Raw genomic sequence first — 26,544 nt, 5'->3', positions numbered from 1 at the left:
GTCGTCAATCTCTGGATAAATCTTGGGGGGTGCTGACGGGCCGGACTTTCCAGCTGCATCAGACTGGGCAACCACGACCGTCAGTTTCAAAGAATTTGGGGTCCAAGGCTTGACCCACGGAGGTGGGAATTGGACGAGATTCTGCCAGGTCACAATGTAGGGGATCTGATCAGGGTGACCCCCTTCCTCCTGAAAAACAATTCGCCTGACGGCGGCGATTAGTGACAAGTCAAAAGCACCTTCTGGTGGCCAGCCCACTCCAAACGTCGGCCACTCGGAGGCGCTAAAGTTCTGCCACGGACCCTTTCTGACCTCCACCGACTGGTTGAGGGCTCTGACCTGCACCTCCTTCCAATGCTCCAGAGTTAGAGAAAGGGGAGTGGACACAGATTGTCCCATTTCTAGAATAATAGTAGACACAACAAGAGCGAACACAAGACTAAGACAAAAAAGAAACCAAAAACGGCGGCGACTTCGCGTCAACCACAAGCAACTCAAAGAATCAGATGGCCTTTCTAAGGCTGGCCGATTGAGACCCTCTGCGCGAGGTGGGACTCGAACCCACGATCTCGCAACAAAACACGAGGTGGGACTCGAACCCACGGTCTCGCAACAAGGCGCGAGGTGGGACTCGAACCCACGATCTCGCAACCCCAGATGGTCTCTTGGCCTCCAAAGGGGTCCACCAGGCGTCACTGGTCCTACCCTGTTCCTCCTGGGACGTCTCCCAGGGCAAACGGACGGTGGACACCTGGACACGTCTATCCTTATCCACCCCGCGTTCCCTCTCGGAGCGCGGTCTCACTGAGCGTCCGCAAAACCGAAACTGCGATCGCACCAAACTTAGAAACAGAACACAGACACCAGACCAAGGCAGGTCAAAGAATCTTACCTTAAAGTGGGTCTATGACCTCTGGGTGGTCGCGCTAATCCCGGACGAGCCCCCAAATAAAAGACCCCCGAAGGGAGACCCTCACTCAAGCCTCGGGACAGCCGCGGACCCAAGAAGACACTGAGACCGAACTCAAATTGTAGTGGGCAAGATTTAATAAAGTAACAGCAAGAAAGCACATAGACCAGAGCTCTGGGGTCGAAACTCATACACCTAGTATGGTATAGAGGAGAATCGACCTCGAGCCAAATTTTTCACAGGCTTATATAGGAAAAACTCAAGGGGGGAGAGCGGGGCAGGGAAAGTACAAGTTTGCATAACTAAGGGGTTCTGCCAAGGGACAAGGGGTTCTGCCAAGGGAATTCTACGTAACTAAGGGGTCATGTCCTATTATTTGGCAATGTACCCGGTTCATTCTGAGGTTGTTCCAGGAGGCCCTTATCTCAAAAATGTTCTTGGAACAGTCCTTAGTTGGGAGGGTTCGAACTCTAGGGTGAGGAGTTCAGGAATGCATTCTGGGGTGAAGAGTTCAGGAGTGTTCTGGGAACAATCTCTAGATGGGAGGGGTCGGGCTCTGGGGTGAGGAAGAGTTCAGTAATTTTTTTATCTTTATTCTTCAGTTGGAAAAATGACTCATCTGTTAAAAGCACCTGTTCTATGCAGATGACCGGGCACAAAACACCCACATCGTGGCTCACAATTTATGCACAGCTAAAGTTTCAGAGAATCAGTGCACACTTCCAGCCTCTGTAGGCAACAGAGGCATAAGTGCGAGAGAAGGCCAGAAGGGTCTAGCACGTTCTTGTAATCAAGGTCAGTACTAGGAAGGTGGAGACAGGAGGGTACCAGGGGATATAGGGGATCTGGATGCTCCCTTCTGATCTCTTAGGACAGAATAAACTCTTGTGGTGTGCGTATGTACATTCAGAAAGAGTCCACACACATTCAATGTTACGCACATGAATAAATACAAACCAAAATGGCATGCAAGAGACTCTACAGTTGAAATAAAGTAGTGCCGTTTGCAGTGTTTCATGTTTCACGTTTGTTCAAGTTTTTCAAGTATGTAAGGGCTTATGAACCTAGAATTTGTCTTAAAGCCAGTAGTAGCTCATTCCCACCTCCTGAAAACTCCCTTTGAAGCGATGGTGCCTGGTACTCCATGTACGCATGAGCAGGATATATTCAGCCAATCAGCACAGACCTGATTTCTCCAGCTTGCATCACAAAGGGTCCTAAGAATCCTCAGTCCAGGCATCTCTGCTGACAAAGGTTTTTATACCATTGAGGAGTTGAGCACGGAAGGGTGCAGTTGTGAAGGTGTTCACCTTTGAGATAACCAGTAAGTGATAATCGGCTCTGCTCAGGGTTGTTGGACAGTTAATCAAGGTATGACAGGGTGGGGCATATCAGGCCCAGGTTGCCACTAGGTGAGAAAATGCCTCATGATCGCCATTTCCTATGGCTTCTGATTGTTAAGTGAAGGTGGAGGACCATATTCATGGCAGAGGATTGAACAGGTCAGGGCCTTAGAAGATTGTGAACCCTTGGAGGACACAATCATGGGGCCTTGGAATAGGATCAGAGAGCTGGCTGCAGGATTGAGGGTCGGGGGAGCATGGGGCTGTGAGTGAGGATCCTTGGCGCTTGTCCTGTGTGCTGTAAGGAGCCTTAGGGTCCAACTTGGCGCTTGTCCTGTGTGCTGTCCGGGACCCATTAGAAACACACTGAGGATTCCTCCCTCTTCATTGTCTTCTCTATGGTGTGTTCCTTTGGTATAGACTGTATGGACATTGCAGAGAGGGGAGTGGCGTAGGAAGAATGAATGAAAAGAAGAAGAGGAGACATTACAAGAGATTAATAAGTAATCTGGGAAGGATTCTGAACAGGGATCCTCCTGTCTAATCGCCCATGTATTGGGATTAAAGACTTGGACCACCAAGTTCAGCTTTTTCTCTCAGTTTTAGTTCTGTAGGATGGGATCTTCCTTTGTAGCTCAGGCTGTTCTGGCTTGGGCTGGCCTTTAACTTACAATCTTCAGATGTTTGAAATCCTCGGCTTCCCCCAATCCCAAATTTCTCCAATATAAGGATTTTCTGTGTGGGTAATGGTGGTGAGTGTTTGTTGTAGACTGAGCATTGGGTATTCTTGACATGAATATATAGTTACCATGTTCATCATCTTTCTGGATAGTACCATGAATTTACTTTAAAACAGAGATATACTGAAAATCGGAATTGCTGATGTTTTGTTTAAAAAGAATCTTTGGGAGATAGTACCAAAATTCAGATGCCTCAAAGTTTAAATGCAAACACATTTTGCTCATCATTTTTGGTGAGAAAAGGAGGACTCACGTATTAAAGGCTGACCTGTTTTTGCCTTTTTTAAACTGAGAAATGACAGATTGTTAACTTGGGTTCTAAAGAAGGATTTAAAATAAGTAAGTTAAAGAAGATTTTAAAACAAAGTTGGGAGGGAGAGGGACATGATAAATGGGATACATGAAGGAAATTGTAAGGGGAAGCATATATATATATATATGTGTGTGTGTGTGTATGTATATATATACATATACATATACATATACACATACACATACACATACATATACACATACACACACATACACATATACACGTGTAACCATATTGAATATGTATGCAAAACTCTCTGATAAAGACAAATTATTAAAAATATAAGTGTTAAAAAACAAAAGAAACAATCTTTCAATGAGCTAAAATAATTATTTGACTTTTTGACATTTTTAACTATTTAAATGATACCTTTGGATTTAGATAACTACTTTTTTTTCTTTTTTCCTTTTTATTTATATTTTTTAACTAAGAAGACAACTGAGCGCTTAAGAGAAAAATGTCTATTAAGAAACTGCGGGTGATACCAAAGGAAGGTTACTTATTACTTGTTGACTTTGATTCAGATGAAGAAGAAGAGCAGGCTCATTCTGAAGGTATCCAGTCTTCAGTATTGATTGTGTCCTGCAGTTCATTAGACTTTTCCCAACTCACCTGCAATGGAAGAAGTCTTTTCTAAGTTTTCATGTACTTCATTTCTAATTTTACCTATATCTATATATTCCTATACCCGAGTTTTAGCAGTGCATATACCTACTCTTGGCACTTTAGACATAATATGTTGAGAAACAATAACTTGCTATGATTTTACCCCAGAAAAAGATCTGAACGGTGTTCCTATATGTTAGCAAAACATGAATTTATCTCATAAAACCTGCAAATAAATTATTTCATTCCTTTTTTCTATTATATATTTTCTTTATTTACATTTCAAATATTATCACCTTTTCTATTTCCCCTCTGCAAATCCCCTCTCCTCTTACCTCTCCCCCTGCCCCCAACACACCCACCCCCAATTCCTGGCCCAGGCATTCCTTAATACTGGGGCATAGGACCTTTACAGTACCAAGGGTCTCTCCTCCCGTTGATGACATACTAGGCCATCCTCTCCTACATATGCAGCTGGAGCCATAAGTCCCACCATCTGTTTTATTTGATTGGTGCTTTAGTCCCAGGGAACTCTGGGGGTACTGGTTAGTTCATATTGTTTATCCTCCTATGGGGCTGCAAACCCCTTATGCTCCTTGGGTACTTTCTCTAGCTCCATCATTGGGGACCCTGTGCTCAGTACAATGGATGTCTGTGAGCATTCACTTCTGTATTTGTCAGGCACTGACAGATCCTCTCAGGAGACAGCTATATCAGTCTCCTGTCCCCAAGCTCTTGTTGGCATCTGCCATAGTGTCTGGGTTTGTTGGTTATTTATTGGATTGATCCCTGAGTGAGGCAGTCTCTGGATTCATTCAGTCTCAGCTGCAAACTTTGTCTCTTTAACTCCTTCCATGGGCATTTTGTTTCCCATTCTAAGAAGGAATGACGTATCCACACTTTGGTCTTCCTTCTTCTTGAGTTTCATGGGTTTTGCAGGTTGTGTCTTGGTTATTGTGAGCTTCTGGCATAATATCCACTTATCAGTGAATGCATATCATGTGTGTTCTTTTGTGATTGGGTTATCTCCCTTAGGAAGATATCATCAAGATCCATCCATTTGTCTAAGAATTTCAAGAATTCATTGTTTTTAATAGCTGTGTAGTATTTCATTATGTAAATGTACCACATTTTCTGTATCCATTCCACTGAAGAGGGACATCTGGGTTGTTTTCAGCTTCTTGCTATTATAAATAAAGATGCTATGAACATAGTGAAGCATGTCAGTATTACAAGTTAGAATATCTTCTGAGAATATGCCCAGGAGGAGTATTGCTGGATCTTCCAGTAAAACTATGTCCAATTTTCTGAGGAAACACCAGACTGACTTCCAGAGTGGTTTTACCAGCTTGCAATCTCACCAGCAATGGAGGAGTGTTCCTATTTCACCACATTCTCGCCAGCATCTGCTGTCATCTGAGTTTTAGATCTGAGCCATTCTGACTGGTATGAGGTGGAATCTCAGGTTTATTTTGACATGCACTTCCCTGATAATTAAGGATGATGAACATTTTTTAGGTGCTTCTCTGCCATTCGGTTTTCCTTAGTTGTGAATTCTTTGTTTATCTCTGTCCCCATTTTTTAATGGGGTTATTTGATTTTCTGGAGTCCAGATTCTTGAGCTCTTTATATATATTGGATATTAGTCCCCATCTGATTTAGGATTGGTAAAGATTTTTTCCCATCTATTGGTTGCTGTTTTGTCCTATTGACAGTGTCCTTTGACTTATAGAAGCTTTGCAATTTTATAAGGTCACATTTGTCTATTCTTAATCTTACAGCACAAGCCATTGCTGTTCTGTTCAGGAAGTTTTCCCTTGTGCCCATGTCTTCGAAGCTCTTCCCCACTTCCTCCTCTATAAGTTTCAGTGTCTCTGGTTTTATGTGGAGTTCCTTGATCTACCTAGACTTGAGCATTGTGCAATGAGATGAAAATAGATCAATTTGCATTCTTCTACATGCTAACTGCCAATTGAGCCAGCACCATTTGTTGAAAATGTTGTCTTTTTTTCCACTGGATGGTTTTTGCTCCTTTGTCAATGATCAAGTGACAATAGGTGTGTGGGTTCATTTCTGTGTCTTCAGTTCTATTCCATTTATCTACCTGTCTATCAGTATACCTGTACCATGCAGTTTTTATCACAATTGCTCTATAGTACAGCTTGAGGTCAGGCACGGTGATTCCAGGAGAGATTCTTTTATTTTTGAGAAGAGTTTTTGTATCCTAGGTTTTGTTCTTATTCCAGATGAATTTGCAAATAGCCCTTTCTAACTCAGTTAAGAATTGTGTTGGAATTTTCATGGGGATTGCATTAAATCTGTAGACTGCTTTCGGCAAGATAGCCATTTTTACTACATTAATCCTGCCAATCCATGAGCATGGGAGATCTTTCCATCTTCTGAGATTTTCTTTGATTTTTTCTTCAGAGACTTGACATTTTTATCATACAGATCCTTCTTTCACTTACTCAGTTAGAGTCACACCAACGTATTTTATATTATTTGTGACTATTGTGAAGGGTGTTGTTTCCCTAATTTCTATTTCATCCTGTTTATTCTTTTTGTAGAGAAATGCCATTGATATGTTTGAGTTAATTTTGTATTCAGCTACTGCACTGAAGCTGTGTATCAGATTTAGGATTTCTCTGGTGTAATTTTTGGGGTCACTTATATATACTATCATATCTTCTGGAAATAGTGAGATTTTGTCTTCTTCCTTTCCAATTTGTATTCATTTGTTCTCTTTTTGTTGTCTAATTGCTCTGACTAGGACTTCAAGTACTATGTTGAATAGGTAGGGAGAAAGTGGGCAGCATTGTTTAGTCCCAGATTTTAGCGGGATTGCCTCCAGTTTCTCACCATTTAGTTTGATGTTGGCTACTGGTTTGCTATCTATTGCTTTTATTATGTTTAGGTATAGGCTTTGAATTCCTGATCTATCCTGGACTTTTACTATGAATGGGTGCTGTATTTTGTCAAATGTTTTCTCAGCATCTAATGAAATGATCATGTGATTTTTGTCTTTGAGTTTGTTTCTATAGTGGATTAAGTTGATGGATTTCTGTATATTAAACCATCCCTCATCACAGGGATCAAGTGTACTTGATCATGATGGATGATCATTTTTATGTATTCTTGGATTCAGTTTGCAAGGCTTTTATTGAATATTTTTGCATCAATTTTCATAAGGGAAATTGGTCTGAAGTTTCCTTTCTTCATTGGGTCTTTGTATGGTTTGAGTATAATTGTAATTCTGGCTTCATAGAACAAATTGAATAATGTTCCTTCTCTTTAGATTTTGCATAATGGTTTGAAGAGTATTGGTATTAGGTCTTCATGAAGATCTGATAGAATTCTGTACTAAACCCATCAGATCCTGGTCTTTTTTGTTTGGGAGACTATTAATGACTGCTTCTATTTCTTTAGGGGTTATGGGAGTATTTCTAGGGTTTATCTGATCCTGAATTATATTTGGTACCTGATATCTGGCTAGAAAAGTGTCCATTTCATCCAGATTTTCCAGTTTGGTTGAGTATAGGTTTTTGTAGTAGGATCTTATGATTTTTTGGATTTCCTAAGTTTCTGTTGTTATGTCTCCCTTTTCATTTCTGGTTTTGTTAATTAGGATGATGTCCCTGTGCCCTTTAGTGAGTCTGGCTAAGGGTTTACCTATCATGTTGATTTTCTCAAACAACCAGCTCCTGGTTTGGTTGATTCTTTGTATAGTTCCTTTGTTTCCACTTGGTTGATTTCAGTCCTGAGTTTGATTGTTTCCTGCCTTCTATTCCTCTTGGGAGAATTTGCTTCCTTTTGTTCTAGAGCTTTTAGTTGTGCTGTCAAGCTGCTCCTGTATCCTCTATCCAGTTTCTTTTTAGAGGCATTCAGGGCTGTGAAGTTTTCTCTTATTACTGTTTTCATTGTGTACCATATGTTTGGTTATGTTGTAGCTTCATTTTCATTAAACTCTAAAAAATCTTTAATTTCCTTCTTTATTCCTTCCTTGACCAAGTTATCATTGAGTAGGTTGTTGTTCACATTCCACATATATGTGGATTTTCTATTACTTATATTATTATTGAAGATCAGCATTAGTCTGTGGTGATCTGATAGGATGCATGGGATTATTTCAATATTTTTATATCTGTTGAGGCATGTTTTGTGACTGATTATATGGTCAATTTTGGAGAAGGCCTCATGAGGTACAGAGAAGAAGGGATATCCTTTCGATTTAGGATAAAGTTTTCTATAGATATCAACTAAATCCATTTGTTTCATAACTCCTGTTGGTTTCACTGTGTCTGTTTTTAGTTTTTGTTTCCAGGATGTGCCCATTGATGAGAGAGGGGTGTTGAAGTCTTCCACTATTATAGTGTGCAGTGCAATGTGTATTTTGAGGTTTACTAAAGTTTCTTTTATGAATGTGGCTGCCCTTGCATTTGGAGCATAGATGTTCAGAATTGGGAGTTCCTCTTGGTAAATTTAATTTTGATGAATATGAAGTGTTCCTCCTTGTCTTTTTTGATAACTTTGGGTTGAAAGTCAATTTTTTTTTGATATTCTAATGCCTACTCCAGCCTGTTTCTTGTGACCATCTGCTTGGAAAATTGTTTTCTAGCCTTTTACTCTGAGGTAATATTTGTCTTTGTCTGTGAGATTTGTTTCTTGTATGAAACAAAATGCTGGGTCATGCTTACACATTAAGTCTATTAGTCTATGTCTTTTTATTGTGGATTTGAGTCCACTGATATTAAGAGATATTAAGAAATAGTCGTTGTTGGTTCCTGTTATATTTGTTTTTAGAGATGGAATTTTGTTCATGTGGCCATCTTCTTTTAGGTTTGCTGCAAGATTACTTTCTTGCTTTTTCTAGAATGTAATTTCCCTCCTTGTTTTGGTGTTTTCCCTTCATTATACTTTGAAGGGCATGATTTTTTGGAAGATATTGTGTAATTTTGCTTTTGTCATAGAATACCTTGGTTTCGCCATCTATGGTAAAAGAGTTTTACTGTGTATAGTAGCCTTGGTTGGCATTTGTGCTCTCTTAGGGTCTGTATGTCAACTGTCCTGGATCGTCTGGCTTTCATAGTCTCTGGGGAGAAGTTAGGTGAAATTCTGATAGGTCTGCCTTTATATGTTACTTGAACTTTTTTCCCTTACTGCTTTTAATATTCTCTTTGTTGTGTGCATTTGGTGTTTTGATTATTATGTGATGGCAGGAATGTCTTTTCTGGTCTAAAGTATTTGGGGATCTGTAGGCTTCTTTTATGTTCATGGGCATCTCTTTCTTTAGGTTAGGGAAGTTTTCTTCTATAATTTTGTTGAAGATATTCACTGGCCCTTTAAGTTGGAAATCTTACTTCTCATCTATACCTATTATCCTTAAGTTTTGTTTTCTCCTTGTATCCTCAATTTCCTTGATGTAATTATTTCATTTATAAAAGCTGTTTCAAAAACTCACGTGGGCAGTTTTTCCAGAGAAATGCAAATTGAAAATACTTTATTAACTATTACTTATATAGCATACTTTCAAATGTTTCCATTTTCTATTGTCAATATAGTAAAAAGGCCAGCATTTGGCAAACATGAGAATATGCCGCCTCACGTAGAAGCAGATGAAGATATAAGGTAATATTTTCAATTTTTCCCAGTTCAATAGAGTACTTCAAAAGTAGTGTTTGTGATCCCTTCACTGGAGGAGTAGATTCAGGAAAATCAACAATTCATGGTCAGATGCAACTATATATTGAGTTCAAGCCCTGCTTGGGGTCCTTAAGTCCTTGTCATCACAAACACATAGCAACTTGGACAATATAGCCACCTGCATGGGATCTTCCCAGATATAAACACAAACAAAAGGAGAAACATCATAAAAATAAGAGGGGGACCATCTGGGAAGAAGAAGGGTCTCAGCAAGTGTGGGAGAGTTATGAATAAACTACTGTGGGGTATAAATGTATGAATTGTTAAAAGTAAATAATTCAGGTTCACTTTGGTTGTCTACCATGTATTTTATATGCATATGACATTTGTTCCAAACCACACATTATATATCTATTCTAAATAATTAAAAGAAGTTCCTGTGTAAAGTTTTTTTTTGTGTGTGTGCTAGGCAAATGCTCTACCAGTCCACTATATTTCTAGCTTTAAAATTTTATTGTCCTTTCTTCACAGAGATGAACAAGACAGTATGTTGGATAAATCTGGAGGTAGGTGTTTTTGGAGATATTTGCCTGTTGTTTGAAGAGGACAGAAGATGGCATCAGATCTCTATAAACCCTATAGCATAGGAGGATAATTTTAGGTTTCACAATAATTGTAGTTTTCTTTAAAACACATACAGATGACTACTCACCCAACATTCAGAAACAAAGATTAGCTGAAGGTGTACCTCAGTGGTACAGCACCATGTAAAAGCTATGAGTTTCATCTTCAGTGGTGAAAAAAAAAACCCAACCAACACACGAAATTAACAAAACACCTACCAAACAAACAAAAAACAACAATAAGCCTCGCAAATGAAATGTTAGTTTTTCCAGTTTGCCCAATTAACTGTAAAGTGAGCAAGAAATGCAATTGGCTATTGTAAGGAAACAAACAAAACCAGCATTAAGCATTTTAGGAACTTAAATTTAGGCATGATTAGAGAAATATGCACCCCCCCAAAAAAAAAAGACAGTGGCTACAGCAACATAACAAACCCTGCAGAGGGGCTAGAATTATGGCTCATTTGGTAAAGTGCTTTCCTTGAAAATATATGGACTTAAGGTGGGGGCCTAGAATCCACTTTAAAAATGCAGGCTGCAGTCCAGTGCTGAGTAGGTAGAGATAGCTAGCTGGCTAGCCAGGCTAGTGACGTCGGTGAGCTGCAGATTCAGAGAGACCCTGTCTCTGAAGATTTAAGTTGGATCAGGCAGTGGTGGCGCATGCCTTTAATCCCAGCATTTGGGAGGCAGAAGCAGGGGGATTTCTGTGTTTGAGGCAACCCTGGTCTACAGGGTGAGTTCCAGGACAACCAGGGCTATACAGAGAAACCCTGTCTGGAAAAACAAACAAACAAAAAATGTAAGTTGGAATATGATTGAGAATACAGTCTTCTTCTGCACACATATACTGAAATGTATACACATCATTTTTGCTGAATCTCTTTTTATGATTTACAGAATCCTTTAAAATTATGTTTTTTTTTCTTTTTCTGGAAATAGACAATATGAGGAAAGTGTCATATTTCTATAATCTCCACTGTATATTAAAAATAAACATCTATCGAGAGAAATGATCCAGCATACCTTAAAACACACACAGGGCAGGGATGGAAAGATAGCTTTCAAATTAAGACCACTTGTTGCTCTTGGGGAAAACCAAGGTTTAGTTCCTAGGACCCATATAATGGCTCACAACCATTTGTAATTCTAGATCCCGGGGATTTGGCATCCTATTCTAGTTTCTATGAGCACCAGACATGCATGTTGAACAAATACAAACATGCAAAAGCACGTTAGTTAAATAAATAAAACAAATCCGAAATACACATAACAGCCCCTTCAACTGAAACAAAGTAGGAGAGTCTTCTTTGGGGTTCATTTTATTTTAACTTTCAAGTTAGTATTGCAAACTTGGAAAATGGAAAACTTCTGGGTAGTAGTGGCAGCTAAAATACTATCTCTTATTTGCTGCTTGGATGACAGATGACTGATAGAGCCTCTCTCACTTTAGTAAGCATGTGCAAACACGGCCAATCAGCAAGGGGCTTGGCTGAGATTGTTTTCCAGCTGCCCAATCCCTGTTACCCAGTATGCTTTGTGGTGGCCACGAAGCTGAGTTCTTGAGGAAGGGAAGTTTCTTGAGGAAGCATGGTAGGGGGAAGTCTCTGTGGAGGTAGTCAGTGACCTGTTAAAAGATGGTTAATAATGGTTCAGGTGGGGGTCCGGATGGGGTGAAGGTGGAGGGGCGGAGGTGTTACTTCCAGAGTAAGGAGAGGAGATGACCCTCCCTGGACTCCAGATAGCACTGCTGCTGGGTTCACAATCGACTTTACCCACTTAGACCTCTGCGGTGAAAAACGGAGAACTTCACTAAGGGCAGGAGTTTGAACAGTCTAGTATCTAGCAGAAAGCAGGAAGGCCATGGAATTGGAGACCCTGAAAGTCTTCCTTGGGCCTGGGGATGTGAAGTGTGAGTAAACTGGAGGTCAGTTAGTGGCAGAAACAGACTAGAACCTTTTCTGTGCTGCTGCTACCCGACAGAAATTTATTAAAAACAAACTGAAGACGAGTCTTCATTTTCTTCTACCTGGTGTTGAAAGGCCAGATTGCCGAAACTTGTATATATAGGATCCAAACGGCCTCAAAATCCCGAGGCTCCTCTCAGCCTCTGAAGTGCTGGAACTTCAGACATACTTCAGGCCAGGCTGTGTTTATTTATGTGTTGTTTTGGTTTAGGGAAGTAAGCTCTAACTCTGTATCTCAGGAGTGTCTGAAACCTCATGTGCAGCTTGAACTGGCCTTGAAACTGAAGTCCTCAGCCTTACAAATGTACTGGGACCTGAGGAAACATGCTTGTTTTATTTTTACTTTTAAAATTTGTGGGGGTTTTTCATAGTTGAAGATTGAACCCAGAGCTTCTTGCTGTAGCAGTGAAATATATGTCCAGCCAGACAGAACTTTATAATTTAGATTTGTATTTCGATGAAAAAGATTGAGGAGCTTGGTTGTGATAATAGCAACTATGATTTTATTTGGAGATTGAGATGCAGACACATTTGCTCTAACTTATCAAAAACCTTGCAGGAATGGGACCAACATGCAGATCCTCCTATGTTTAGATATAAACCCACATGAAGTCACAGTTAAAGCCATCATAGTGTGTGTGTGTGTGTGTGTGTGTGTGTGTGTGTGTGTCTGTGTGTGTGTGTGTAAGAGAGAAAGAGAGAGAGAGAGAGAGAGAGAGAGAGAGAGAGAGTTTTAAAGTAAAAAATAACACACCTCTATTCTTTTATAGTAAGGAAGACCAAGATACTTTATTCAACTTAAATAATTCTTTTTAAAAATGTGTACATATTAAAGTTAAGGTTATTAATGGCTATCTTTGAAGCCAACTATTGTGTTCCATGTTTAAATACTAAAGTCTTTAGTATTAAATCAGAGGGTAATAGAAATATGGTTTTATCTTTAAACCCTTCTTGCAATTATGAAGTGCTGTTTTTGTAAAAATCATTCCTTAATGTTATTTTATATTTCAATTTTATTAGTTTAAGTGATTTTTTTTAATTCAAATGGCTTGAGAAAATTTCTTTTTATTTTAAATCAGAAAACGTAAGTTTCTCAGAGGAATGGCAGCGTTTTGCACGTTCTGTAGAGACACCAATGGAAAACTGGAATTTGTTAAGTGGTGAACAGCAAGTTAGGAATGCTTCAGAATTGGACCTTATGGAAGGTACCAAATATTTAATGATGGGCATTGATGTTACACTTCCTTTTTTCTCAGTTGTTCTTCTTAGGCTTGTAAAGGAGATCAAAAATCTCATATTGTATCTCTTGTCTTTAATCACAACATATAAATAAACAGCTTAAAACATATTTTTAGATGACAATTAGACATTACTTGATTTTGTTTAACTTCTAGGCAAATAATAGATCTGCTTTAAAACCTAATGTTGGCACTATGCCTGAATGATCACAAAGTATTTCATTAAAATTTGCAAAATAACATAATTGTTTTAATATCTTGTTTTATTACGAACCCAGTACAGAATCCAGTAACTCATGATGATGGGAATGCAAATCCTGAAGAAGTAGTTGGAGATACATGGTAATGTGTTCAAACTTATTATTTCCTTCTTAGTGTAAGTACTTCCAGAAAAATTTAATTGATTGTATAGCAAGTAATGTATATTAATAATTGGAATATGATATATACTATAAACAATATTTCTATAAGATTAATCCTTAATTTGAATGGTTTTCTTGGAGGGTGTAATGTTGTGGGTCAAACTCTCATCGTCCTGCTTGTAGGACAAAAGCTGAGCAATCAAACAGTATCCCCAGCATCCTTACTTTGTAAAGCTTTAATTACTTCACAGATCTCCAGTACAAAATATACTGGGAAATTTTGAAGGTACATTTTTGGATATATAATTTGTTTAAACTATATAGTATTAACATAATTTATATATTAGGAAGTATTGATTAATATACTATATGACATCTTAATGACTTATTTATATGTAGTATTTTGTGAATATTTTTTTTTAATTTAATTTATTTATTATGTGATATTATCTTTATTTACATTTCAAATAATAGCCCTTTCCTGGTTTCACCCCAGAAACTCCCTATTCCATTACCCCTCCCTGTGCTTCTATGAGGGTGTTTGCCCACCCACCCACTCCCACTTCCCCACCCTCGCATGTGGGTACACTGGGGCATTGAACCTTCACAGGACCAAGGACCTCTCCTCCCACTGATGTCTGACAAGGCCATCTTCTGCTATATATGCACTGGAGCCATGGGACCCCCTCTTTTGTTGATGGCTTAGTCCCTGGGTGCTCTGGGAGGTCTGGTTCATTCATATTGTTGTTCTTCCTATAAGGTTGCAAACCCCTTCAAATCCTTCAGTCCTTCCTCTAACTCCTCCACTGGGAATCCTATGATCAATCTGATGGTTGGCTGTGAGCATCAGCCTCTGTTCTTGCCAAGCTCTGTCAGAGCCTCTCAGGAGAAAGTCATATTAGGCTCCTGTCAGCAAGCACTTGTTGGCATCCACAATCGTGACTGGGTTTGGTGTCTGTATATGGGATGGATACACAGTTTGGGCAGACTCTAGATGGTCATTCCTTCAGTCTCCGCTCTGTACTTTGTCTCCATGTTTCCTCCCAGGAGTATTTTGTTCCCCATTCTAAGAAGGACTGAAACACCCACACTTTTGTCTTCCTTCTTCTTGAGCTTCTTGTGGTCTGTGAATTACATTTTGGGTATTCTGAGCTTTTAGACTAATATCCACTTATCAGTGAGTGCATACCATGTTTGTACTTTTGGGATTGGGTTACCTCACACAGGATTATATATTTTAGATCCATCCATTTGCCTGTGAATTTCATGAAGTAATTGTATCTGTACCATTACCATACATTTTTATCATTATTTCTCTATAATACAGCTTGAGGTCGGGAATGATTCCCCCTGAAGTTCTTTTATTGTTGAGAATAGTTTTTTGATATACTGGATTTCTGTTATTCCAAATGATTTTTCAAATTGCTCTTTCTATCTCTATGAAGAATTGAGTTTGAATTTTGATGGAGATTGCATTGAATCTGTTGATTGCTTTTGGCAAGATGGCCATTTTTACTAAATTAATTGTGCCAATCTATGAGCATGGGAGATCTTTCCATCTTTTGAGATTTTCAATTTCTTTCTTCAGAGACTTGAAGTTCTTATCATACAGATCTTTCGCTTGCTTGGTTCGAGTCACACCAAGGTATTATAATTTGTGACTATTGTGAAGGGTGTTGTATCCATAATTTCTTTTTCAGCCTGTTTATCCTTTGAGTAGAGGAAAGCTACTGATTTGCTTGAGTTAATTTTATATCCAACCACTTTGCTGAATTTGTTTATCAGGTTTAGGGGTTCTCTGTTGGAATTTTGGGGGTCACTTACATATACTATCATATCATCTGCAAATAGTGATATTTTGAATTCTTCCTTTCCAATTTTTATCCCTTTGACCTCTTTTTGTTATATAGTTGCTATGGATATAACTTCTAGTACTATAAAATACTACTATATTATATACTACTGTGAATAGGTAGGAAGAGAGTGATCTTGTCTTGTCTGATATTAGTGGGATTGCATCAAGTTTCTCTCCATTTATTTTGATGTTGGATACTGGTTTGCTCTATATTGCTTTTACTATGTTTAGGTATGGGCCTTGGCTTCTTGATCTTTCCAAGAATTTTATCATGAAGAGTTGTTGAATTTTTGCAAATGATTTCTCAGCATCTAATGAGATAATACTGTGTTTTTTTTCCTCAAGATTGTTTACATAGTGGATTACGCTGATGGATTTCCATATATTGAACCATCCCTGTATCCCTGGGATGAAGAACATTTGATCATGAAGGATGATCATTTTAACGTGTTCTTTGTTTGGGTTTACCAGAATTTTATTGAGTATTTTTGCATCAATATTCATAAGTGAAACTGGTCTCAAGTTTCCTTTCTTCATTTGGGTCTTTGTATGTTTTGGGTATAAGTGTAATTGTGGCTTCATAGAAAATTGAATAGTGTTCCTTCTCTTTTGATTTTGCATAAAAGTTTGAAGAGTATTGGTATTAGGTCTTCTTTGAAGGTCTGATAGAATTCTGTACTAAACCCATCCGATCCTGGGGTTTTATTTTTGGTGAGGGGGTGGGAGCCTATTAAAGACTGCTTCTATTTCTTTAGGGGTTATACGAGTGTTTACAGGGTCTATTTGATCCTGATTTAAATTGGTACCTGATATCTGTCTAGACAGTTGTCCATTTCATCCAAATTTTCCAGTTTTGTTAAGTATAGGCTCTTATAGTAGGATCTGATAATTTTTTTTTTGGGGGGGGGGTTCCTAAGTTTCTGTTTTTATGTCTCTCTTTTCATTTCTGGTTTTGTTAATTTGGACTCTGTGCCCTCTCTTTAGTCTACCTAAGGGTTTATCTATTTTGTTGATTTTCTCAAAGAACCAGCTCCTGGTTTGGTTGATTCTTTGTATAGTTCTTTTTGTTTCCACTTGTTTCATTTCAGCCCTGAGTTTGATTATTTCCTGCCTTCTACTCCTCTTGGGTGAATTTGCTTCCTTTTGTTCTAGAGCTTTTAACTGTGCTGCCAGGCTGCTAGTGTATGTTCTCTCCAGTTTCTTTTTTGGAGGCACTCAGAGCTATTAGTTTTTCTCTTAGAATGCTTTCATTGTGTCCCATAAGTTTGGATATGTTGTAGCTTCATTTTCATTAAACTCTAAAAGTCTTTAATTTCTTCCATGACCAAGTTATCGTTGATTAGACTGTTGTTCAACTACCACGTGTATATATATATATATATATGGGTTTTGTATAATTTATATCATTATTGTTGTTGTTGTTGTTGTTGTTGTTGTTATTATTATTATTATTATTATTATTATTTGGGGGGTTAAGACAGGGTTTTTCTGTGTATCCCTGGCTGTCCTGGAACTCACTTTGTAGACCAGGCTGGCCTTGAACTCAGTAATCCACATGCCTCAGTGTCCCAAGTGCTGGGATTAAAGGCATGTGCCCCCATGCCTGGCTTATTTATATTATTATTGAAGATAAGCCTTAGTCCGTGGTGACTTGATAGGATGCATGGGATTATTTAAATATTTTATATCTGTTGAAGCCTGTTTTGTGACCCATTATATGGACAGTATTGGAGAAGGCATCATGAGGTGTTGAGAAGAAGGCACATTCTTTTGTTTTATGATAAAATGTTCTATGTTATCTATAGATATAGATATCTGTTAAAACAATTTGTTTCATAACTTCTGTTAGTTTCACAGTGTCTCTCTTTTGTTACTGTTTCCAGGATCTGTTCATTGCTGAGAGTGGGGTGTTGAAGTTTCCCACTATTATTATGTAGGGTACAATATATACTTTGAGCTTTAGTAAAGTTTCATTTATGAATTTGGTTGCCCTTGCATTTGGAGCATGGATGTTCAGAATTGTGAGTTCATCTTTGTTGATTCACCCTTTGACAAGTATAGTGACAGTCCTTATCTTTAAAAAACAAAAACAAAAGAAAAACAATAAAAAAAACAAACAAACAAAAAAAAACAATAACAAAAACCTTTTGGTTGTAAGTTGATTTTATTCCATAGTAGAATGGCTATTCCATGTTGTTTCCTGGAAATATTTGCTTGGAAATTTTTTTCCAGACTTTTCCTCTGAGGTAGTGTCTGTCTTTGTCACTAAGGAGGGTTTCCTGTATGCAGCAAAATCCTGGGTTCTGTTTATGTATCCAGTCTATTACTCTATGTCTTTTATTGGGGAATTGAATCCATTTCTATGAAGAAATATTAAAGACCAGTGACTGTTGGTTGTTTCCTGTTACTTTTGTTGTTTGAGGTGGAATTATGTTTATATTGCTATCTTCTTTGGGGTTTGTTGAAAGAAGATTTCTTTCTTGATTTTTGTATGGTGTAGTGTTTCCCTCCTTGTGTTGTAGTTTTCCATCTATTTTTTTGAAGGTTTCGATTCGTGGAAAGATATTGTGTGAATTTGGTTTTATCATGGAATACTTTGGTTTCTCCATCTACGGTAATTGATAGTTTTGCTGGGTATAGTAGCCTGGGCTGGCATTTGTGTTCTCTCAGGGTCTATATAACATCTGTCCAGAATCTTCTGGCTTTTATAGTCTCTGGTGAGAAGTCTGGTGTATTTCTAACAGGTCTGCCTTTTTATGATATTTGACTTTTTTCCCTTACTGCTTTTAATATTTTATCTTTAGTGCATTTGTTGTTCTGATTATTATGTGTCGGCAGGAATTTCTTTTCTGGTCCAGTTTATTTGGAGTTCTGTAGGCTTCTTGCATGTTCATGTGCATCTTTCTTTAGGTTTGGGAAGTTTTCTTCTATAATTTTGTTGAAGATATTTGCTGGCCCTTTGACTTGGGAATCTTCTCTCTCTTCTATACCTATTTTCCTTAGGTTTTGTCTTCTCATTGTGTCCTGGATTTCCTGGATGTTTAGGGTTAGGAGATTTTTGCATTTTGCATTTTCGTTCACTGTTGTGTCAATGTTTTCTATGGTATCTTCTGTACCTGAGATTCTCTATTCTATCTCTTGTATTCTGTTGGAGATGCTTGCATCTATGTCTCCTAGGTTTTCTTTCTCCAGGTTCATCTCTCTTTGTGAGTTTTTATTCTGTATTTCCATTTTTAGATCTAGATGGTATTTCTTCAATTCCATCACCTGTTTGATTGTGTTTTCTTTAACTTTTTAAGGGATTTTTGTGTTTCCTCTTTAAGGGCTTCTAGCTGTTTTCCTGTATTTCTTTAATGGAACTATTTTTGTTCTTAAAGACCTCTATCATCATCATGAGATGTGATTTTGAATCTGAATCTTTCTTTTCCAATGTGTTGGGGTATTCAAGACTTGCTCTGTTGGCCAAACTGGTTTCTGATGACACCGACTAGTCTTGGTTGCTATTGCTTATATTCTTGCACTTACCTCGTGCCATCTCATTTTCTTTGGTGCTACCTTCCCTTGCTGTCTCTGTCTGGAGCCTGTCCCTCCTGTAATCCTAGTTGTGTCAGAACTCATAGGAGTCCAGCTATCTCTGAGATCTTGGGATCCTGGGATCCTGATATTTTGGGTGTGTCTGAGCTCCTGGAAGTCATGCTGCCTCTTGGATCTTGAAATCCTGGTGTGACCAATCTCCTGAGATCCTGCTGTGTCAGAGCTCCTGGGGGTTAAGCTTTTTCTTGGTGTTGCAAGATTTGGTGAGGTGCCAGAGCCCTAGGTTTTCTCTAGACACAGTTGCATACTGCAAGGAACCTGTGCCTCTGGCCGGGAGGATGATTTTGTTTCCCTGGTTCTTGTGGGGGTCCCAGATACACAGGGTGTTGGGAAAGATATTGTGCCCTCAGCTCTGCTCTTCTGTCAGAACTCCAGTGTTCCTGGGTGTGTCTGATCTCCTGGGAGTCGAGATTCCTCTGTGATCCTGTGATCTTTAGCATTTCAGAATACCTGAGAGTCGTGCTCCCTCTGGGTGTTTTAAGAGTGGGTGCAAAGCCAGTACCCCAGGTCTGATCCAGGTGCAGTTTCAGAACAGATGGAATCCATGCAACTGGAAAGGCAGGAGTTCCTGTGTCCCTGGATCCTTAGGGACTCAGTTACTCCTGATGTTGGGGCCATTCCTGTGATCCTGGGAGTGTTAGAGCACCTGGGATTTGAGCTTACTCTGGGTATTGTGGGACTAGGTCAGCACCCAAGAACTACTCATGACATGGACTCTTGCAAATATTTTTGATTTAGCATCATGGACTTATTTTTGCCTGTGGTACAGAAGTGAAAATGGTGCTTTTTCAACAGGTGTGACATTAATTAAACTTAATTTTATTTTTTTCATATATTTCTGTCTGTGGTGCATATATACACATGTGGAGGGCAGAGGAGGATGTTGGGTTTTGCTCTATTTCTTTCCACCTTATTCCCGTAAGACCTGCTCTTTCACTGAACATGTAGCTAGATAAGCAGCCAGCAAGTCCTAGCAATTCTCACTCTGCCTACCACAGTGCTGCTATTGTAGAAGCAAACATCCATGGTTAGTTTTCTAAATGGGTACTAGAATCAAACTTGCAAACGTCCTCATTTCACAGTAAACCCTATTTATTACTGAGGCATTTTCATAACTGCATTGAAGGGATTTTTAGAGGAAAAAAATGATGTAAACTTTTCTACATTCCATGTATTCAAAGCTAAGTGATATGTATACAAAATTCTGTACATGCAACAGTATTTCGTTGACCCAGTATTAATTTTATATTAAGTCAGTTTCTTTTCTAAAACTCCTCTGTGCTTTTCTTTATATGACACAATGGAAAAATGAATTCTTTAATATAACCCTTATTACTTATTTTTTTAAATTTTATTTTATGGGTATGTTTGTTTTGCTTGATTGTGTGTATGTACACATCTTGTATGTCTTGTACCTGAGGAGGCCAGATGAAGGCATTGAATTCCCTGGAACTGGAGTTATAGGTTGTGAGCAACCTTGTGGATGCTGGGAATCCATTCTCAGATCTCTGGAAGGGAACCAGTGCTCTTAACTGATGAATCATCTCACCAATCCCCTCACTGATTTTTATAAAATGAATTATGTAACTGAAAGTGAAAGACAAATTTACTAACCAGTGAGGGAATGAAACTCAGATCCCAAAGAATCTATTTTAAATTATATGTAATTGAATGTTGCATGAGCTTTCTTAGAGGATAATAATTTGTCTTTGATATATAGTCTCACTATGTATGTCAGGCTGGCTGGAATTTTCCTAAGTAACCTATGTTGTCCTTTACACTGGAAATCTCCTGCTAAGCTTCCTAGACTAGGATCATAGACCCAAAACGTCTTACATGGCTTAAGAAACAATGCTCTTAATACCTATTTTTCAGACATATTTGTGTATTAGTGTTTTGCTTACAGGTATATATGCGCACCACATATGTGCCTGTTGCCCATACATATAAGATGATTATTTCAGACGCCTTGGACTGGAGTCACATAAAGAGAAAACACATGGAAACTTATATCAAAGATTCTTTCAAAAAAATGCAACCAGAAATTAGAATGACTTTGGCAAACGAACAAATGGGAGAGGTAGAGTTGTTAGTTTTGTAGGGTCACATTTGTATCATTTTAAAAATTATATGTGGCTGAAGTTGAAAAAAAAACATTACTGAGCTTTTAGTAAAAATGTGTGTCTTTGATTTTGTCTAAGCAGTTAACCATATAACTTCATGCCTTCAAGTAAACTAAATCTAATTCTTAGAAATCTGTGAAAATTTTTATTTTCTACTTTAAGTACCTGTTAATGAGATTTTAAAATTTGATTTACATTAATTGTGGAAACACAGAAGTCTTACACAAAATCTTAGAAATGTAATTTGTTGTTTATTATGTTTAACAATATGGAAAAAAATCAATTACATATGCAGACAATTTGTATATTTTAATTGACTTATGTTTTGCACTAAGTCTTAACTGAATCAATATAGGAAAATAAATTAGACATTATATTTGATAGAAAATAATGAAAAAATACTTTGAAATACAATTAATATTCTAAAATAAGATATATATGTATTAAAACTTCTTTAATTTTTGAAAAGCTAAAACATAAAAGAAGACTTCTCTGATAATCTTTCAGGGAAAAAAAACTATAATGATTTCCCATTAGATAATTTTTTACTGCTGTTTTTCTTTTTATAGTATGAAATGGTCAATTTAATTTGTTTTGAGTGGTCTTTTTCATATCGGTATGAAATGTGACTGCTTTTATTACTGTGCTTTACAGAAAGAAGATCAACAACAAATTGTGTGAGCAGAAGTTTGATATGGATATACAGAAATTCAATGAAGAACAAGATAAATCAGTGGTTGGTATCATAACTAACTTCATAATTAACCTAGAATAACTAAGTATCAAGTAGGAATGGAGAAACTAGCCTTGTGTTGGGCACATGAAACGAAGTTAAGTTTCATTATCTATCTATCCTTGGTTCTGTTCTAGTCCTACTGAATTGTAAAGCAGAGAAGTATGATCACATACTATATCAATGAAAACCACTAGGTATTTTCTTGTAGACCAGATTATAAATTTTCAAGAGGCAGACTTTTGCTGAAAGATGAAGAGAGGATTACCAGTTTCTACAAAAGTAAGCACACTATGTCAGCCTCAGGTACAGTTGAAAGGAGAGAGAAAGCTTACTTACTGGTGTCATCTGGACTCTGTTGTTAATATTCGAAAGCCATCTCAAACTGGCAAATCAGTTCTTACAATCCTAAACTTAGTACAAATTTAGTAACAGTGGATAGAAACAACCTTTCTCAACAGCCCTGGCAGAATATTCCTGTGGAAGAATATCACCAAACTATTTTAGATCATCTCTCCATTACTGTACCAATGACTGTAGTCATCACATAGTTTCCAAGTAAGATCTGAGATGATGACCATATTAACTATTTTTTATTTGATTGGTTAATAGTTTGAGAAGTATTCAATTTGAAATGAACAGGAGATCCATTCCTGCCTGGGAAGGAATTGAGGAAGCCGCCATTATGAGTCAGTTCTGGAAAGAGATAGGGACTAAAGATAAAAAGTAAATAAATACTCCAATTGAAGGCAATTTTTAAACCTTGAACCCTGGATGAAATTTCAAGGGGGAGTAATCATCCATGTATATGAGGAGTCTAAAGACAGACTCCCAGAGTACTTCAATATTTGTAATTCTGCATGAGGTGGGGGTGAGGGGGTGAGAGTGAACCAGAAAGGGAAGAGAACAATTGGTACAAATAAAACTACTATGAGTGAAGGAAAACATTTAAGGAAGAAAAGTTCACTAACTTTGTCATATGCTGCTAATGGGTCAAATAAAATAGATTTGCAGGGCTTGAAGATGGTTTATTTGGTAATCTTTCTCACTGTAGGCATGGAGACTCGAGTTTATATTCCCTGAGTAAGCATGCACGCACACACCTCCACCACCACCACTACCACCAACACCACCAACAACAAAACAAACAAGCAAAACTAAAAACAAACCACCACAACAATAAAAGTTGGTGTGGTGGTGAGCATTTTAGAACCACCAAACTCAGATTTAGTTCAGAGATAAGAAGATTCCCAGAGCTTCCTAGCCACCAGTTGTAGCCTAATGGATGAATTCTAGGTTCATTGAGACCCTGTCTCCCAAACAGTGGGATGCAACCAAAGAAGACACCCAATATTAATCCTTTGTCTCCATATGTATGCACGTGTACATTTTTTAAAGAGAAACTTCACAAAGTGGAGGTCATTGTACTTAATCAGGATGATTTGAGTGGAAATGTGAGGTACAAAACTGATCACTGTGAATAAAGGACAAAATAGGAATGTAGTAGCAGAAGGAGAAAAGGTGTAAACAGCCTGTCTTAATTTTTTAAATGCAAATTACCATGGTTGTCTGCCAACATAAAGAATACAAAGAGAAATTTATATTACTACTTCCATTGTTACTTGAGATTGGAACCTAGATAAAACAAATCTACCACTAAACTTTGTCCCCAGACATCTTTTTACACTTTATTTTGAGGCAGGGTATCTTTAAGTGATCAAAACTATTCATGATCTTGTGATCATTCTAACTCAAACTTTATAAAAGTTAGTTTTATAGGCATTACACTGACGACCAGCTAAAGTCATAAATTTAAAATAACAGTTACAGTTGGTGAAACTCTTGACAATAGTTGAGAAAAGTGAAGATGTTTGACTTAGTAAAGAATAAGTATAAGGCATCCTTAAGAAAGGAAAAGAAAGTAGAAGACATGGCACATACACCTTAGGTGGGGGCTAGATACAGAGATGAGGTAGTGAACCACCTCCTGGGATTACTTCTGCTGGTTAGAAAAAGGAGGCCACCATATGGTAAAAGCATTAACACTAGCTAGAGTTAAGCTTCCAGGGCTAGGATTTTACCAAGTTCATGTTTACATGGTGCATGCCTATAAACTTAAGTACTTGAGAGGCTAAGGCCAGTCTCTGCAGCATGGCAAACACTTTCTCATAAAAAAAAGTTTTATTAACCCACAATTGGTAGTATAATTGTATTTCATGTTACTTAAAAATATAAGTATATTTAGTCATAATAGTTGTTAAAATGTTAAATCACTTGGAAAACTATTCCTTTTACATTTCATATGGAATTATTTTTGCTCACGTAAATATTTTAGTATTGGAAATACATTAAGTGGTTGGTTGTTAGCCTAGCATTCATGCTGCATGGCAGTAAAAACAAAAATGAACAGAATTGTTACAGTAATGTTTTCCTTTTACATTTGTAGAACAATTATCAAAAAGAACAACAAGCATTAAAACTGTCCGAATGTAGTCAGAATCTGACCCTGGAAGCAATTGAAGACATGCATGAGAAGTCCATGGAGGTATGTTGCACATGGTCCATAAAATGTCCTTAGGAAACGAAATATGTTTTAGGAATCAAAAAGTTTAACTACTTGATATTTTGAATTATTTCTTACTGAAGTGACTGATATTATCTGTAAAATCCTAATGACTTTGTAGGAATTATTCAAGACATGAAATGATAAATTGGGAATTTGACCTCAGATGTACCTCATAGTTTATTAACACTATAATTATCCTGCTTAACTAAACATAGCACATCTATACATCATTTGCAGAGAATCTTTCATATTTGTATCCTTTGGAGTTTCTTTAGTAAGAAGTGCTTTTCTGTTTTAGGGTTTGATGAACATGGAGACCAACAACTACGATATGCTTTTTGATGTAGATGGTGAAGAGACATTATGAAGCATACTCTGAAGTACTCTTCTCCTTTCCCATCTTCAGACTAATGAAGCATACATATTTCTCACTTGCTGGTACATTTGTAACCAAATAAAAAATTCACTAACATTTTTGTCTCCTATGAAACAGAGTTTGAAAGGCTCTTTAATCCTTGTAATTCTGATGATTCTAAGAAGGAAGTTAACCCCCGTGAAGTGATTACAAAGTTAACTAGGAGGTATACCTTTAGAGTCAAAATAGAACTCCTTTATTTTTAAACATCTTTAATCATTTTCTTGTTTAAGTGTAAGAGCCTCTTTATATTAACTTCCAAACAAAATCTAAATGAATAAGTGAGTGGCAAATAGTCCTTTGTACCGAACTTCCACACACTAATGTAGTGAATTATTTAAAATTTATTCCTTAATCTTTTTTTAAAGTCTAGACTTTATCCCCCTCCTTGTCCACCCTCTGATTGTTCCACATCCCATACCTCCTTGCCTCATGCTCCCACACCCCAACTCCCCATCTCTAAGAGGATGTCCCCACCATCCTACCCCCACCCCACCAGACCTCCCTACTCCCTGTGGCCTCAAGTCTGTATATGTGTTGGGTCTTCATATCAGCTGGTGTATGCTGCCTGGTTGGTGGCTCAGTGTCTGAGAGATCCTGGGAGGTCCAGGTTATTTGAGACTGTTGGTCCTCCTCCTTCAACTCCTCTTCCTCAGCTTCTTCTAGCTTTTCCCTAATTCAACCACAGGGGTTCCCAGCTTCTGTCCATTGGTTGCATGTAAATTTCTGCATCTGACTCTTTCACCTGATGGTTGGGTCTTTAAGAGGGCAGTCATGATAGGCCCATTTTTGTGAGCACACCATAGCATCAGTAATAGTGTCAGGCCTTGATGCCTCTCCTTGAGCTGGATCCCAATTTGGGCCTGTCATTGGATCTCCTTTTCCTTAGGCTTTTCTCCATTTTTTTCCAGTAGTTCTTTCAGACAGAAACAATTCTGGGTTAGAGCTTTTGACTGTGGGATGGCAACCCCATCTTTCCACTTGATGTCCTGTCTCTCCACTGGAGGAAGACTCTACAAGTTCCCTCTCCCCACTGCAGGGCATTTCATCTAAGGTCCCTCCCTTTGAGTCCTGAGAGTCTCTCACCTCCCAGGTCTGTGGTATATTCTAGAGGGTTTTCTAACCTCCTACATATCAAAGATGCCTGTTTCCATTCTTTTTGCTAGTCCTCAGCGCTTCAGTCCTTTTTCCCACCCCCACAATACCTGATCATGTTCCTCTCCTCTTCTCCTTGTCTGCTTTCCCACCCAGGACCCCTCCCCCTCCCTGTAGTGATTTTTTAACCTTCTTAACATTTCTAATTATTTTTATTCATAAGGATAATTGAAATTTATTTTTGATTCATTATCTTATTAGTTCCCGAAGGTACAAGTTACAAATATAGAAGGCACATTGGTTTGGTTTTATTTCATTTATTTTATTTTTGAGACAGGCACTTAGTATTTTTTGTATGTCTAGTAAGGTCTAGAATGTTTTGGTTCAGCATTCCATGTAGGTGCTATACAGGAATGTGACAACA

General features: G+C 38.0%; 1 pseudogene; it reads left to right on the top strand.

The window, feature by feature from the left end:
* The first annotated feature begins 3,763 nt into the window (after positions 1 to 3,763).
* On the top strand, positions 3,764 to 25,078 carry Gm2318 (annotated as a pseudogene).
* Positions 25,079 to 26,544: the final 1,466 nt, after the last annotated feature.

Source organism: Mus musculus, chromosome X (genome assembly GCF_000001635.26).
Source record: "Mus musculus strain C57BL/6J chromosome X, GRCm38.p6 C57BL/6J".
Taxonomy (NCBI): Eukaryota; Metazoa; Chordata; class Mammalia; order Rodentia; family Muridae; genus Mus; species Mus musculus.
Note: the sequence above shows the minus strand (reverse complement) of the source record. Positions and strands in the feature narration are given on the sequence as shown.